The sequence below is a fragment of the Cervus elaphus genome, chromosome 5, assembly GCF_910594005.1.
Source record: "Cervus elaphus chromosome 5, mCerEla1.1, whole genome shotgun sequence".
NCBI lineage: Eukaryota > Metazoa > Chordata > Mammalia > Artiodactyla > Cervidae > Cervus > Cervus elaphus.
Genome location: NC_057819.1, coordinates 41,796,701 through 41,813,558, shown reverse-complemented (window position 1 = coordinate 41,813,558; position 16,858 = coordinate 41,796,701). Strand labels below are relative to the sequence as shown.

Here is a 16,858-nt window from a genome sequence, read left to right as displayed (position 1 = left end):
TAACTTCATAAACTTTTATTTTTTTTTAATTACACATTAGCTTTTTATTCCTCTGGACTTTACCTACATAAAGCCTTGAGAATCTCTTCCTGGGTCCTCTGAGCTCTGGCCATTTTCCATGAAAAGTTACTATTCTGGTTCTCTGATCTTGCCTCACTCAGTCAATTTCTTTTCTACTTTTCCCTAACCCTACTTTCAGCAATCCAATTCACAGGGCGTGACTACTCATTTCAGTACCTAACTTAAGCTCTGTTCATCACTTTCCTCAGTCATAAGCTTTTTCGTCCACACCAAGCTTTCTTTTCTCATCACTTCTTCCTCTACCCTAGATCAGGATAGCATTCTCCACCTTCCTCCTTATCAGCTTTCCATCTAGTCTTGCCCAGGAAGCAGCCTCTAGTTCACCCTGAAATGTAATCTCCAAAGTCCACACGTATTTGCATCTATATACTTTCTTGATACAGTGGTCCCTTAGTATCCACCAGGGTCTGTTCCAGGGCCCCACAGATACTAATATCCTGGATGCTCCAGTCCCTCATATGAATGGCACACACACACAAAAAAAGTAAAGTGAAAGTCACTCAGTCGAGTCTGACCCTGAGACCCCATGGACTACACTGTCCATGGAATTCTCTAGGCCAGAATACTGGAGTGGGGAGCTTTACCAACTGAGTTATCAGGAAAGCCCCATAAAATGGCATAGTATTTGCATATAACCTGTGAGGATGTGCATAGGTTATATGCAAATACTATGCCATTTACACCTAATACAATGTCACTACTATGTAAATAGTTGTAAATACAATGTAAAAGCTATGTAAATACTTGCTGGTACCTGGAAAATTCAAGTTTTGCTTTTTTGGAACTTATGCATCCTAAGATGAAGATCATAACACTTCCTGACTCTCTCTTTGCTTGTTAAAAGGATTAAATGAGTTCATAGGTGGAGAGAGCTTAGAAGAATGCATGGCTGACCCAGAGAGGTGGTGAATAAATATTTGGTATCATTATCTTCCAAAATCACACCCTATTTGTAAAGAAAGTTTACTGAAATATCGTGTGTGCCTTCATACTCCAATTTTAGTATATGTGCTGAGTATGAAGCGGGGCCTTCATAGTCATGTCCGACTCTTTGTGATCCTACGGACTGTAGCTTACCAGGCTCCTCTGTGAAAGGAAGGAAGACCTGGGGGCAAAGTGCAAGTGACTCAGCACAGTCCTACTATCACAGACCTGGGTCAGCAGTCAGGACTGTCCTCCTACATAAAGCACCACAGACTGCCCTTTGCCACTTGTCCTACAGCACATGAAATGGGAGCCTGGGGCCTGAGAAAGGGGCAATAGCTTCATCTAACAAAGTGACTAGCTCCACAAAGGAGTTTACTTTCCAAGGTTTACTAGAGATTTAGGTCAGGTGAAAGATTATACACATTGCACAGCTTTTCAACAGAAACAGACTGGGCCATTTGATTAGGCTTATAAATCCAAGGTTAATTGGGAATTGAGCATTGCAGCTCTAGGAAATAGGGTACCTGGCGTGTTTGTATATTTCTGAATCTGTCCCCTGTTTACAGCTACAAACATATGCCATTAATTTATGATTTTACTTCTATAGGCTTCACCAGGGTAACACAAATAGAGATTAGTCATTAAACCCAGGAGGAATTTGAGAACAGGACATAAAATTTAAGGAAGGTTATACACTGAGAGAAAAAAAAAAATGATGTAAGAAGTAAAGGCAACAGAAAATTAGCTGCTAAATCTTCAGGATAATGCATTTTTACAGGTTGTTTTTTAATAATATTCACTATATTGTACTTTAATCTGTGGTTCGCCAAGCTAAGCTAAGTGATTCCTTAGAGAGAAGGGGAGAGGCTTTTTTAACTAGCGAAAATAAGTTTTTAAAAAAAAAAAAAAACAAAAAACCCCCCCGAATCTTGTCTTTCCTGAGTTTGTATTTTCTTTATTACTTTTTGTCCACCAAACCTGCAGGGAATATAGAGTGTATAGATATTGACTCTATTTCCAGATTGTCTGCCTTCCCAACTAAAACCTGGAATGAGAAGATGAGACCTCCTGAGGTTCTTCAGGCTCAGCCCAAGTCAGACCCCTTCCTAGCCAGTGTAGGAAATGCAAGAACAGGTTTGTCAACTTCTTGCCAAGTTAGAGTGGAAGGAATTGATGATCATACATTCCATATTCCTCAACCTCAATTCCAAAATCCAGAAAGCTCTGCAACCAAAAGTTTGTTCCATAAATGTGGCACAAAAATTCGTCTGGTGGCCAAATCTGACCTTCTTAACATATAGCTGAGGATAGTCATTCTTTGTCTCACTCACATACATTTTGTGGTGGAAATAAAATATTTGAGTGTGGGGTGCTGATCCAGACTCCACTGGAAATAACATGCAATATATGAGACAAATACCATTTTACCTTTCTAAAACCTAGAAAATTTTGGCTTTCTACACGTATCTGGCTCCTTGTGTTAGAGGAAGCACACTGATTGAAACCGCCCACCCTGGCCAGGCACCATAGTAACCATTTGCATGAGTTGTTTTATGACAGGAGATCCTGATAAAGAATACAGAACTAATAAGCCACCACCAGCGGGAAGAGTTCAGGAAAGGTTGAGAGGAGACACTACGTGTCCGTCCACTTCCCAGAATCCCTCTTGCTAGCAACCATCTTGGCTGAGCGATGCGTGCGCCACCAGGAAAGACTGAATTAGAATGATTGGCCAAAGACCACCCGGAAACTAATCCCATCACCATAAAACCCAAGACTGTGAGCCACGCGGCAGAGCAGTTCTCCTGGGTTCCCTTACCTACTGCTCTCCACCCGGGTGCCCTTTCCCAATAAAATCTCTTGCTTTGTCAGTATGTGTCTCCTCGGACAATTCATTTCCGAGTGTTAGACAAGAGCCCAGTTTCAGGCCCTGGAAGGGGTCCCCCTTCCTGCAACACTTGTGTTTAGACAAAGGATGGTGGACCTGTCCTAAGTGTACTGAGGTAGTAAGAGGTCTGAGAAACACATTCTGGCTCTGCAGAAGGAGATGTGAACTACAAATCTACAAGTGCTTCAGGTGGAATGGAATGCAAGGCGAGCTGTCGGAATTACCTGTCTCAGCAGAGAAACAGGAAAGCAGTATACTGAGTGATAAAAATCAGTCAGGAGCCACACTCCTTGACCCACAGGCCTCCCTGCCCACCAGTCCAGGCTGTGGCCCAGCTGAGCACACACAGAGGGTACTGCCAACCATCTCCTAGAATCCTTACCTCGGAATTCACACAGGTGCTTTTGCTAACATCTTCACTTTTTTCACTCTCTTTCACCATCTCTCTTCTCTAACAATTCCTCTTCTAGTCTTACAAGCTCTATGCTAATCACCATTCAGAGTCCACTGGTGGTGATAGCAAGTTTAGGCAATCTAAAAAGAACAATGTTAGTTTCATTATGGTTATATTTATTTTATCTTTTTATTCTGGATTCAAACTGACAGGGCCCAAATTATGGATCCAGTCACCTGTGTGGCTGTAGATGAATAATTTAATCTCCTTGTGCCTCAGTTTTCTTACTTATAAAATAGGGATAATAGTACCATTCTCACACAGTTGTTGAGGGGGATTTAAAGGAGCTAATACTATACAAAGCACTTAGAGTAGGGCTTGGCAAATTGTGAGGACTCCATAAATGTAAGCTACTACTATTTCTGTGGCTGTCTGCAACTGTCTTCTTAAAGAGATTCATACAACAAAAGTATGGTTTTTTCCTTATAGGATTTCTTATATCAAATTTCTTAAAATGGTACCATAAGGACACTGGCTGGTCAATAATTATTTGCTAGATATGATGATAAAGGAGAAGAAAACAACAACAACAAACAGATGCAGAATCAAAACCTTAGTATGAAATTACAATTAGCTTTCATCACATTGCCGACTTAACAGTCTTGTGGTATGCACAGCTTCTCTCCCTCCTCTATCCTCCTTTTGCTACTTTGTTTTAAAAGCTAAGAAATAAGAAGAGGATAACAAAACACTTGGTATACAAATTTAAAAATAAAACCATCAAGCAGGAACAAATCTTTGAGGAAGTCCTTCATTGTATATTCACATTTTTGTTTTCAGATTACCCTTAATCACACTGTCCACTAAAAATGCACTAAAAACAATTAAATTGTGCATTAAATTGAATTCCAACTACTTAAGCATTATAACTAGGAAAGTAATATTTCCAATGATCTCTCCTTCCCTAATATCTCACAAAGCTCTTCCATTCAGAGTCAGACCTTGGAGAAGTTACTCCTTGACCTTCCCCAAGACATCAGAACTGGCACATGGGTCATCTGCATCAACGTACTCATAATTTTCAGCTGCATTTTCAGTGCTCCCCACCCTGTGGCCCTGGGTGTAGAAGGAAAATTAGGAACCCCATATATTCACTATTCCTCTCTCACCTCCTAACCTGACTGTGGAATTAATGTTGGGGCAGCTGTGGTTTTTTTCTAAAGTCAGCCCTAATTGGACCAACTCATATTTGTCTCAGTCGAATTCACCTCTACCCTATTTTATTTATCAAAAAGAATGCCCAACTCAAGGTGGAAAAAAAAAATCACAGCTAAATGTAGGTTTAAAGCTGAGGAGACTTGAGATTGAAAAACTGCCAGTTCTTACTGCTCACTTACTCACATGAGGGTTTACAGCTCCTGAAATCATGCCAGGACTTTGAAAATGAAAGCTTGCAGTTAGAAAACGATGGCTCATGACAGCAAAGATCAGTCATGTGATAGGCCAAGCGTTTTCCGTCATTGCCTTCTTCAATCAGACAGAGCTCAGAAACAGAGGTTAATCGGTCAGATAGCATCCACAGGGGCTGAGGGCAGCAGAATCTGGCTGCAGCAATTAATCATTTAATTGCTTTCTGATTCACTTTAAATGTCTTTTAAAAAGATATTAAAGAAAAACATTATTGAAAGAACATTTTAGACTATTTAATAAAGATCCAATATACCCTTTGTGAACCAGAAAATAAATGGATCTCCAGCTAAACTCTGTTCAGGGTTTGCTTGGGCAGCACTTACTTACACAGAGGAAGGAATGACAGAGTCTCTGCAGCAGGCAGAAAAAAAAAGCATGTATAAAAGCACTTAGGAAAGAAAACATGGGTGTAAATAAAAATAGGCTTTTTGTTTGTTTGGCTATTCGTTTTTTCTGGCTAAATAGTAGGGTGTGTGACAGGGGTTGACAGGAGAGCCTAGAAACACAGTAAACTAAATTTTTAAAGGGTCTTGAATGCTGAGATAGAAGAGCCTGGACTTCAGAAGAAAAAAAAAAAAAAAACAAAAACCTGATTTGATCTACTAATTAGGCAATGGGAGCCACTGAAGATTTCTAAGCAGAGAAAGCAGCACATGTTGGGAAGAGCGTGAACTGTGAGGTTCACCAACCCTAGGTTATAATTTCTAGCCATGACTCTCATTAGCCAATATGGATAGAACCTCCCAAGCTGAACAGTGGAAGTAACAATACCATTTCCAGGGTTACTGAAACATTAGATACGATATACGTAACACACACCGCCCCCCCCCAAGGCTTAGCACATAAAAAGCATCCAGTAAATGGTGTTAGCTATCTTCCTGCTATGCTCTGGGTGGGAAGGTCAAAGGGGAAAAGATGGAAGGAGGGAGACCAGAGAGAAGAAAGTCTAGACAAGACAGAGTACAGGCAAGGAAAGTGGCAAAGAGAAAACAGGACAGACTCTAAGGAACACAACAAAGGCAGTGCTCAAGGAAGTGGAGACCAAGAAAGATTAACTTGCTCAGTGCCGTTTGACAACGATTGGACACGACTGAGAGAAGAGGGGAAGCCGGAGAGACTCCAGGAATCTGGCTGAGATAAGCAACACACAGGTTGGAGAGATACAAACTTCTACGAGGTCCAAAATAAATAATACATGTAAACAAATGCCGAACACTGAGTTTGCATTTCTAGAACGACTACAGAAATAACTGTAAATGTATTTCTTTTTGCAATGATCCCATCTGAATTCCTAATAATGAGAGCTGCCCTGAGAACAAGTTTTAAATCCACAGGGCCAGATGATTTGGGTCACGACATTATGCATGGTCAAAGATCAGTCAGGGTCGTCCTCCCACATGTCTTCCCCACACGCCCCTCTTCACGTCATCTCCACCACAGATATGCCACCCTCTCCTCAGGCTAGCTTCACTGTTGTCACTCACTCTATGATCCTCTCAGCACAAAGAACTGCCTGCTCTCCTCAGGCCCAACTGCCTTCCTCACAAGACTCTGCTGCTTGGATAACAGGTAGAGAAATACCTGGTGCTTCAGAACAGCAGGGCAGCGCCTAATAACTCACGCACCTGACATTTTCATTACACACTGCATTAGAAGTTTCTTCAGGAGGCAGCCTTAATAATTTTGCACCACTCTGCTCAGTGGTGATTAATATTACTTACTTACATGTTTGGGGCGGCAGCCACTCTTTCAGCACAAGCTTCAATCCTCATCTGGGTCATTGTGGGTTTCAGCCCTGTCAGCTCCATGTAATTCACAAAGGGATCGACCCATGGACACTTCCCAGCCTGCAGGACACACAGGGGAAACTTTATAGTGTATATAAATGAACTTTAATATTGCAGTATACCTTCTGGGATGTACCTCTAACTTGTTAGAACATGTAGAAAAGCTGACAAGCCACTCTGTGTCTTTTGGAGGCCTCTGCTTTGCACCAGCTGGCCTAGAGAAGCACACAATCACACTGTCTTTCCACTCACTGCCTTCATGCTCTCCCTACAGGAGTGTTCCCACCTAAGCTTTCTCTGGAAACTTTAGAAGTTTTAGTTAGACTACAGAGTGTTTTTTTGAATTTTTTTTTTTTTTGACTGTGCTAGGTCTTAGTCACTGCACTCAGGCTTTCTCTACTTGCACCAAGCAGGGGCTACTCTTCATTGTGGTGTGCGGGCCTCTCATTGTGGTGGCTTCTCTTGTGGCTTGGTAGCTGTGGCACACAGGCTTAGCTGCTCCAAAGCATGTGGGATCTTCCCAGACCAGGGATCGAACCTGTGTCCCCTGTGTTGGCAGAGGGATTCTTAGCCACTGGACCACCAGGGAAGCCTTTTTTAAATTTTTAAAAATTTTGGCCACACCATGGGGCATGCAAGATCCTAGTTCCCTGACCAAGGCTCAAATCCACGCCCTCTGCATTGGAAGGCAGAGTTTCAACCATTGGACTGCAGGAAAAGTCCCTTAACTTTATTTTATTCTTAACTTCAAGACAAATGTCATGCTGACTTATCTCCAGTTAATGATGTTATACTTCCTGTGCAACCCAATGGCCTCCAGAATAACAGAACTCCATACATGCACAGTGCTTTGTAGGCAAAGATGTTTTATGTTTTACAAAAGGAAGTGGGACTTGGGAAAAGGGTTGATGACAACACAAGAAGGCCAAAGGTTGCTTAGAAGTCAACCCATCCAGGTGGCACTAGTGGTAAAGAACTTGCTTGACAATGCAGGAGACCTAAGAGACATGGGTTCAATCCCTGGATTGGGACGATCCCCTGGAGGAGGGCACAGCAACCCACTCCAGTATTCTTGCCTGGGAAATCCCGTGGACAGAGGAGCCTGGTGGGCTACAGTCCATGGAGTCACACAGAGTCAGACATGACTGAAGTTAGTTAGCACACACGTCATAGATAGTAAAGTGTTCCTTCTGGATTCTTCACAATATTCTTAATCCAAGAGCACTTGGCATCAGGCATTAAATGTGCTATTTGCACAGCTGACCCTCTGGTGTCAAATGTTTTTGGTGTGCAAATGTTTTTCTTTTCATGTTACTCCTAGTTCTGAGGAGTGCAGACTGATATCTACTGTTAAGATTTCTACCTTTTCTTTCCTCTGTGTACCAGAGTAATATTAATGACGGACATCCACTATCCACATAGTGCTACTTATGTCTCTTTTACTTCTTGGTCACCATTCTGTGAAGTAAGGTATTATTATTACTCGTAATTTACAGATGAAGAAACCGAGCCTTACAGAATTTAGATAACTTACTCAAAGCCAGACAGCAGTAACTGAGAAAACCAGAACTCGAACCCAGGTTTCTTTTGTGCCAGAGTCGGAGTTAAAAATCATAATAACTCACTGGAACAATGATATCCACAAATGACATTGCAAGAGCATTTACTGGAAAATTCTGGCTCGATACCCACAATAAAGGGGAAAAGTCTCAGTACTTACTGCTATGAATTTGATTCCACGTACATCTCTGAGCGTATGATGACCTTAACAGTTTTAGGAAAAGCTACATCAACTCTGCAATATTCATCGACTTCTTAGTCTATAAAAGGCACACAGCTAATTAATCACTGAATGGAGGAGGCGGGGTGTCAAGAAGAGTGATATATCCACTTCTCAAGGTACCTACAACCCAGCTGGGTAGACAGGCCCTACACACATGCAGTGTATATACTGAGATGATATCAGGAAAGGCATGCAAAGATTCATCACCAACTTAACAATACAAGCAAGAGCACCAGGGTGAGTCAGGTGAGGGAGACTCCTCTCCAAGCAGGAGGAGTCAGAGAAGACTAGATGGGAGAGATGGGAACCAACAGAGGGGAAGCACCTGGTGAGGTTGGAGATTGCTGGTAAGTGAAAGCTGCATCCAGGAGAAGTAAGAAGATATCCCTAGAGTGAAGTTGAGGTCTCCTCATAATGACAGTTTCATGTCATTACCCCGTGCTTGACTGGAATGCAACATGATTCCAGAGAGTCAACACTGACAGTCAACGCTGTCACAGACTGAACTGCGTCCCTTAAAATTCACGAGCTGAATTTCATGAAGCTCTAACCGTCCTGTGTCACTATATTTAGGGGCAGGGCCTTAAAAGAAGTAATTTGGGTTAAATAAGGTCAAAAGGATGGGCCCTTGATCCAATGTCCTTATAAGAAAAAGAAGAGACACCAGATCTGCTCATGCACGGAGGAAAGACCACGTAAGGACACGGCAAAAAGGCAGCAATCAGCAAGCCAAGGGGAGAATGCCCACACTTTGATCTTGGACTTCCAGCCTCCAGAACTGCTAGAGAATACATTTCTGTTGTTTAGGACACCCAGTCCATGGTCTTCTGTTATAGCGGCCCTGGTAGACTAATTACACACACCTTCCTCTATTTCACATACCACTTCTCTGCTGCTCTATACTGCCCTGGATCCAGCAACCTGGAGTAGCAGGTTTCTAAACCTGTGGGCCACTCCATGTGATTATCATGAAGACCTCTGCTGGAATGCTTGAACAAGCTGAGGATGATCTAAGGCAGTGCATCTCAAATTCCCCGTGATGAAGAACCAGTTTTCCCCCATTCTTTGGCTGGTGGCTACACGATCTTACTATGCTTGCTAAGTAGGCAGCAGCAGCCACAAGCAACTCACTGTGCAAACTTAACAACTCAATAGTGTCCCCTGATCAGGTGTGTGGATATGGCAGCTAGACAGTGGTGAGCAGGTAAATGTTCAGCACCCAGGGTGTGGGGGAGGAGGAGTCCTGATCTGTGGCATTTGCCTATTTGTTACATAAAAATACTTCTTGTCATGACTGATTCCAAGCTACCAATCTGAAGTTACTGAGCCACAGAGATAGGAAGGGATGCCTGTAACTGGCTCCCTCCAGCTGATACCACCTACCTTCAGCCCATCACAGCGGCAATGTACAGATACCAAAAAGTTCCTACTTATTGTCATTTTTGTATTTAACTCCTTGCAGAAGGCAGGCCGCACTTTGCATAAAAATGACCTAATTTTTTTAAGTGTGGGAGTCCCCAAAGATGTCCCCTAAAGCCCACCAGCTCACTAATTTTACTAGTGTAAATTCTGGACCCACAAAGTTCTAAAAAAGTATTTTCAGAAAGGGCCTGTTAACCCAAAATTACCTATGAAAAAATGACAGAAGCTCAGCTCTTCTCTCTTTTTTTCTTCCCTTCATCTATTATCTAAAGATCTTCTCCCTATCTCTTACTTTTTCCCTTCCCTTGTCCTCCCTTTCCTAAAAGATTGTCCTTCCTTTCGAAAAGACAGAACATTTCCTCTGTTCTCTTTAACATTATAGTTAAGCGCAACCTTTCCAATGGTCCACTCTCTTTTTCCTACAACTTGGCTTTATTGTGGGGATGAAATCCTAGTCTTTGTTATAAGAAGCAATGAAGGGATAAATCCACTCAGGCAATTCAAGGGTAAAACCAAAGCAGTAAGCAGATTTAAAGGACCTATAAGATTAAAGGCAGAAAATGGAGAGTTATATTAGTCCTCTTTATCCTTGCTTTCCCAGAACCAATTCAGCTTTGTTCTTTTTTTCTTTCTTTTCAAACACAGAGCCAACCATTAGTAGAATAGCCAAAGCCTGTGGCATACAGAACAGTGGCTGGAGTGAGAGTGACCAGCACTGAAACCCAGACGAGAGGTAATTAGGGCTGACCTTGGGAGGTGGCCATGAGAATAGAAACAAAAACACAGACACAAGTCATAAAGCCATTTTCTTAAGTAAAATCAACCAGATTGGACCACGGATTAGAGATAGAATAGCAAGGGCAAGGGAGGAAGATGGTGCAAGGCTCTGAACACTGACTGCAGCCAGATGAGTCATCCTAGAGCTCGGCTCCAATTGAGTTACTCAAATGAGAAAAACCTTTGGATGGCTCCAAGCCCACTGCACATAGAATGAAGTCTAAATTCCTATATAAGCACTGCCACAATTCTGTGCTGAGTTATTAGCAAGCTTGGACTCATTCATTCAAGGGACATTTATTGAACAGCTATTATGTATTACGCTGGGTCAGAAATCAAAAATAGGGGAAAGGCACAGTTCCTGACTTTGATGAATTCAGTGCTTAAAGGGGGTAACCTTCAAATAAATCAATTCACATATGCTCAAGCTCCATTCACAATGTTCCTCTTCATCTGAAATCCGTTTGTTTATTGAGTGCTCACTCTATGCCAGAGACTGCTCTTGGCCCTAGAGACCCAGTCAAGTTATTTCTATTCATTTCCCAATCAGACCTGTGGATTATTGATTTGGGATTTTCTGTGTAGAGAGCTGAGGCCAAAGGGAACTTCAAAGGGGAAAGACTGAGGAAGAGGAAGAGAACCAACACCAGACTCTTAGAATAATGCCTACAGTTCAAGGATTAGAAAAAGGGAGTAGAGTCAGAGGTAGCCAGAGGAGTAACAGAGGGCAGAGAAAATCGAGTCATAGAAGCTGAGTGTGGAGAGTTTCAAGAATAAAGAAGAATCTGAACTGTGTAAAATGCAGCTGAAAGGCTAAGAGAGAGAAGACTGATGAAGGAACCAATACAGGCTCTCACTTCAAGTGATAGAGGGAAAGAAGTCTGTGGCTAGGGACAGATCAAAGATGGACAACAGAGCAAGGGAGCGCTTTATAAAGACTCTGGGGCAGAAAATGGGAGGGTACAGAAATCATAGACACAAATGAAAAGGTTGACCTTAGAGAGAAGAGAGACAATTTTTTCCCCAAGACCAGAAAGAAGGACAGGACAGAAGAATATCCAGAGACAAGGGATAAAGGGAGGACATAGGGGGACCCCAGGGGTGTTTGAAGTCAGACAATGCCACGTTTGGATCTCAGCTCTTCCACTTATTTTTTTTTTTTTTTTTTGGCACATGGGATCTTAGTTCCCCGACCAGGGATTTAACCCATGCCCCCTCCAGTGAAAGTGTGGAGTCTTAACCACTAGGCAACCAGGGAAATCCTTCTTCTACTCACCTCCTGCATCATATCAGGCAAGTTGATCAAGCTCTCTGATCCTTAGTTTCTCCATCTTCTTATAAGATGAATATAATAATGCCTTTCTCATATGGTTGTTGTGAGAATACACTGATAAAATATATGTGCCAGCAAGCTTCCTCCTTGCCTTATCAGCTAAGGTACATACGAGGTCACATGAATTAATTCTATTGACTCTTGCCCCTATCTGCTCATTCAGCACTGTAGCCCTCTGCAAAGTACTCTTGTAAAAGTGCTCACATGTAAGCCCACCTCTCTGAGCTCCAGGGGGTCAGCTGAGCATCTGTTGTCCCCACACTGCTGCAGCTAAGGTCCTGGAACAAACAAGATGCCAAATCTAAACACACTGCCTGGTACTATAGTCTTGATGAAGCAGCCTTTACAGCTTTTACTTAAGCCCCCTCACCAAAACAGCCTCCACCAGTCTCAGTCTGGGCCTGGATAGAAACCTGAGTGAAAAGGACGTTGCTGTACCTTGAATTGTCCCTCCTCTCTTATGACCAGGTTTGAGTCAGGCTCTGGGAGTCTCTCTCTCCTCCATGTGAATACATTTCTGGTAGGCCCGCTCCATTAACTTGCTAAACACCTCCTGGTATGTATCAATCCTAATCATCTAGATTACATCTACTAGACCCTGGCGCACAGTACAGGCTCAAGAAAGTTAACTCCTTCTCCCTTAACTCACCTCCACAGTTTTATTTATACTTCTGATTTGTAGTGTCCTTTCTCACATCCGCAGTCATATCTGGGTTTGACCAAGGTGCACAAAGACTTGGTTATACTGCACAGTGGTGAGCTTGTAAATGTTTAGCAACCAGCTCTCCAGGAGAAAAAGCCAGATTTTGTAGTGTTTGCCAATTTTCATGCTGCAAACACTCCCACGCTAGTGGTAAAGAACCTGGCTGCCAATGCAAGAGAAGTAAGAGAGTCGGATTTGATCCCTGGGTCTGGAAGATCCCCTGGAGGAGGGCATGGCAACCCACTCCAGTATTCCTGCCTGGAGAATCCCAGGGACACAGAAGCCTGGCAGGCTAGAGTCCATAGGGTCACAAAGAGTCAGACACGACTGATGTGACTTAGCACATATGCACAAACACTCCCACCATGGCTCATTTCAATTTGCCAACATGCCGTCAATCACCTTGCAAAACCACTGAACCAGTTACCTGGGAATCTTGGCTAGTAGTATACTGAAGCAATTCTGAAGTTTCTGCCCATTGAATAAAGTCCCAGGTATATCTAGCTACTGCTTTGTAAAGACGACATTCCACCCCACCTGCATTGCAATGGGGATGAACTGTAAAGGCACCAAGTCTCACTTAGGGATCTTCAGTACTTTTATGTGGTTTGGGAAATGATTGTGTTTAAATGGCATTTTGAGGGAAACAGACACACCCTGATGGGTGAAATCTCAGGGATGATCAGTGAACAAAAACACTGTCACCGAGTAAGTAAACAGTGACAAGTTTATAAGATGCTGTTGGCAGTAGCTGGATTTCTCAGTGCTGAACACTTGAGTTGGGCATGGCGGGAGCGGCTGGTTAGCCATTTGTCAGGCAAAGTCAAAACAGCCCTCCAGCTACAGCACAGACGGCAGACTGCAGCTCGTCAGCATTTTATTTATGACTCTTAATTAGCAAGCAAAAAAGGAGGGAAGAAGTTACCCGCTTGGGATATACATACTTATATATTTCCCGGATATTGTCTTTGTCAAAATAACTTAAATCCCCATGACCCCGAGAGGTAGATATAAATTTACATTATATAGACAGGAAACTCCATCCTGGAAGGTAAATATAATTATCCTAATCTCACCAATGAAGGTTCAGAGAGGCAAAGTGACTTTTACAAGACAACACAGCTTGAACACGAGACTGACAACTTTTAGACTCTAACGCAAAGGCTCTTTCAGTCAAGTAATGGTTGGCTCTTATCTCGCACATCAGAGTTACAGTCCACTGACTTGGACTGAAAGAGCTGAATACCAAACTCACTACACTGGTGAATGAACTTCATATTCTCATGGTTAGAATTAATTCCTTGGAGGGAGGGGAATTATTGAGGGGAGTGAGAAACAGGACAACTGAGTGAGTAGGTCAGCTTCCTGCCTGCTCTTTGAATAGCCTGGGGTCTTATTGTGCAACCAACAGAGTCTAATCAGGTATAGGGCAGAAATAAAGAGTGGGACCTCACAGCCCATGAATTTAAAGTGACTCTGCTCTACGGAGGTGTCTGAGCTGCTGGGCCTCCAAGTGATTGTGAGGTACAGGAAGCATCAGAAACAAGAACAGACCTGGCAACTATAAACACAGAGGACTGCTTATCTCAGCCATCTATTTACAGATGGCATTCAGAAAGGAGTGCACTGATTACTTCTGATCACTGAGTTGAGCCAAAAACATTTAAAAAATGATACTTACATAATAAATTTAAATTTTTATTGATATAAATCATCTTGATTATGAGTTTAAAATTTAAAAATTATTTATTTTGATTTTTAATTCCTGTGAAACCAAAAAAAACCAAAATGTTTCTAGTGATTCTCAAGGGTTCCATGCCTCAATAAAGGATGAATTGGAAGTCGGCAACTTGTAAGCCCTCTGAGGAGCTGTGTAGGTCATCGAGGAGGTCACGGGCATGTTTGGTTCTCTTATCCTGCAGGCACAAGGATGGACTGAACTTCTTCATCCCCCTGAAGATAAGCATGGCCACAAGACATGCTCTAGCCAATGAATATGATCAGGTATAAAGTGTGTTGCTTTCCAGGGGCCCCGGGGAGGGTGGGGCAGGGGGAGACTTAGTTAAAAGTTAGGGCACAATTATCTACTCTCACTCCCTCTGCCACAGAGCCCCCGCAGAGCCTGCTGAGATGACAGGCTGTCTGCTATTAGGACCCAGGGTCACTCAGACAGGCAGAATCTGTCCTGAGTTTGGAAGCTATCCTCACTGCAGCATAACTTCACCTATCCTACTAGGAGAGAATTGTTTGGTGAAAGAGGAAGTTAACTAAGAGGAAAATTTAAAAGTAATTAGTGGGGATCCCTGGTGGTCCAGTGGCTAAAACTCATGCTCCCAATGCAGGTGACCCAGATTTGATCCCTGGTCAAGGGCTTCCCTGGTGACTCAGATGGTAAAGAGTCTGCCTGCAGTGCGGGAGACCTGGGTTTGATTCCTGAGTTGGGAAGATCCCCTGGAGAAGGAAATGGCAACACATGCCAGTATCCTTGCCTGGAAAATTCCATGCACGGGCAGAGGAGCCTGGAGGGCTATAGTCCATGGACTTGCAAAGAGTCGGACGTGACTGAGTGACTTCTTTTTCTTTCAGGAAACTAGATCTCACATGCCACAATGAACAGTTGCATGCCCCAACTAAAGATCCCACATGCTGCAACTAAGACCCAGTGGAGTCAAATAAATACATAAACATATAAAGATTTTTAAAGTAATAAGCCAAAAGCTGAAGATTCTTGGACATTTTGAATCTCATCAGAGGCCTGGGACTCTGAGTGCTAAAAACTCATTATCCAGGGTGTTCTTCTTTCTGAACAATCAAGAGAAGGTAGAATTCGGTCAAAACAATTCTGTACCTTCAGGTTTCCAAACGGATAACTGGAAAGAATCTAGACTTCTTAGGATCTAACAAAAACTCTCCTGAAATTAGAAGTATCTACTGAGTGCCCACTCTTTATATATAAGATGATGTTTGACATTGTGGGAGATGCTTAGCAGTAGAGAAGCCTTTTCTTTCTTTCAAGGAACTTACAACCTAATTAGTGAGTTCAAACTGAACATCAGGAAACATCAACTCATATTTTTTTCTTAAAAAACTTCAGGTAATGATAAACATGATGCCATGAAGCAGTGCAATCAGTGACCAAATTCACCGTGTATAAAAATCCCTATAGATGGGCTGAAGGAACTCTATCACCACTACAAACCCAACAGTAGTTTGCACCCTACTTTATCCTCACATCCACTGTTAATGTACTGTCAGTACCTTACAGCTGAGACTGGTACAACTGGAAGAGTCAGAGAGGATACTCAGGCTCTCAAGGCACATAGCAGCAGAAGAAAGAGTTCCTTAAATTCTTGGCAGTTTATAACCAAAAGCAAATAAGCTGCTTTGTGAGGCCTGCCTCGTTTGGCCACATGCCCTCAGTGTAACAGTGAAGAGACTAGAGGAAGGCTAAGGCCCAAGACCAGTAAACTGTAGCAGCTACCTGGCCATCACACCCTGCACGCCCCCCTCACCCCTGCTCCAGATGACTGGCAGTAACAGGCAAGGGTGCTGCCAACTCACTGGGAAACAGGTAAGCTCCTCACTGCTCATAAGTTATGGCACCCAGAGGGAGCCCTCGAGAATCTGCCTTGGGATTAAAGTATAAGCCAGATCTTATTAAGAAAAATTTGATTATAACAAGGAGACTGGTACCTAATTCAACGACTCCCCTCCCCTCCCTTAGCCTGGCCCAAACAAACCTGTGCTGTACAAAAATCGCATGACATCATGGTTCAAATAAAGGTTCTATTTCCCTTTCTCCAAGTCTCCGGAATCATTGAACATTGAATGTAAAATACCACCCTTAAGATCATTCTCCAAGCTGCATGACTGAATTCCTGCAAAGAAGAAAAGAGGTGAAGAGTTCACCTTTTACTAGAGTTTGAGTAACCCACCAGGGCAGCAGTACCCTGACAACAGGACATCCAGCATTGTCAGGCCTCAGAGAACAATGCCACTCCTTCCCTTGTGTGGAGGAAAGGACAAAATATCAGTCAGTGCCTTTCACATCTACAGCCATCCTGAAAGGAATGTCAGTGCCTACTGTCCAGGCTGAGGAGCACCCTAAGGAGATCTTTAACAAAGATGACTCGAGGACTGCCAGTCACAATCTGGCTCATTTATCACGAGGTGGATAGGCCTCCAAAGCTCACTCCACACAGAGACTATGTGCTTATGTAGTCAAGCCAAGGAGACGCTTCTTCTCTCTCTCTCTCCCCTGCCCCCACTTCCCTCCCTCCCTTCCCTCCCTCC

General features: G+C 43.0%; 1 long non-coding RNA gene across 1 annotated transcript in view; it reads left to right on the top strand.

Annotated features, from left to right (window-relative positions):
• LOC122694113 overlaps positions 1–16,342 on the top strand; it is a 44,746-nt gene extending 28,404 nt beyond the window's left edge. Inside the window, exons 2-3 of the long non-coding RNA XR_006341118.1 lie at positions 14,488–14,569; positions 15,152–16,342. This is a non-coding gene — a long non-coding RNA (uncharacterized LOC122694113). The remainder of the gene's footprint in view (positions 1–14,487; positions 14,570–15,151) is intronic.
• Positions 16,343–16,858: the final 516 nt, after the last annotated feature.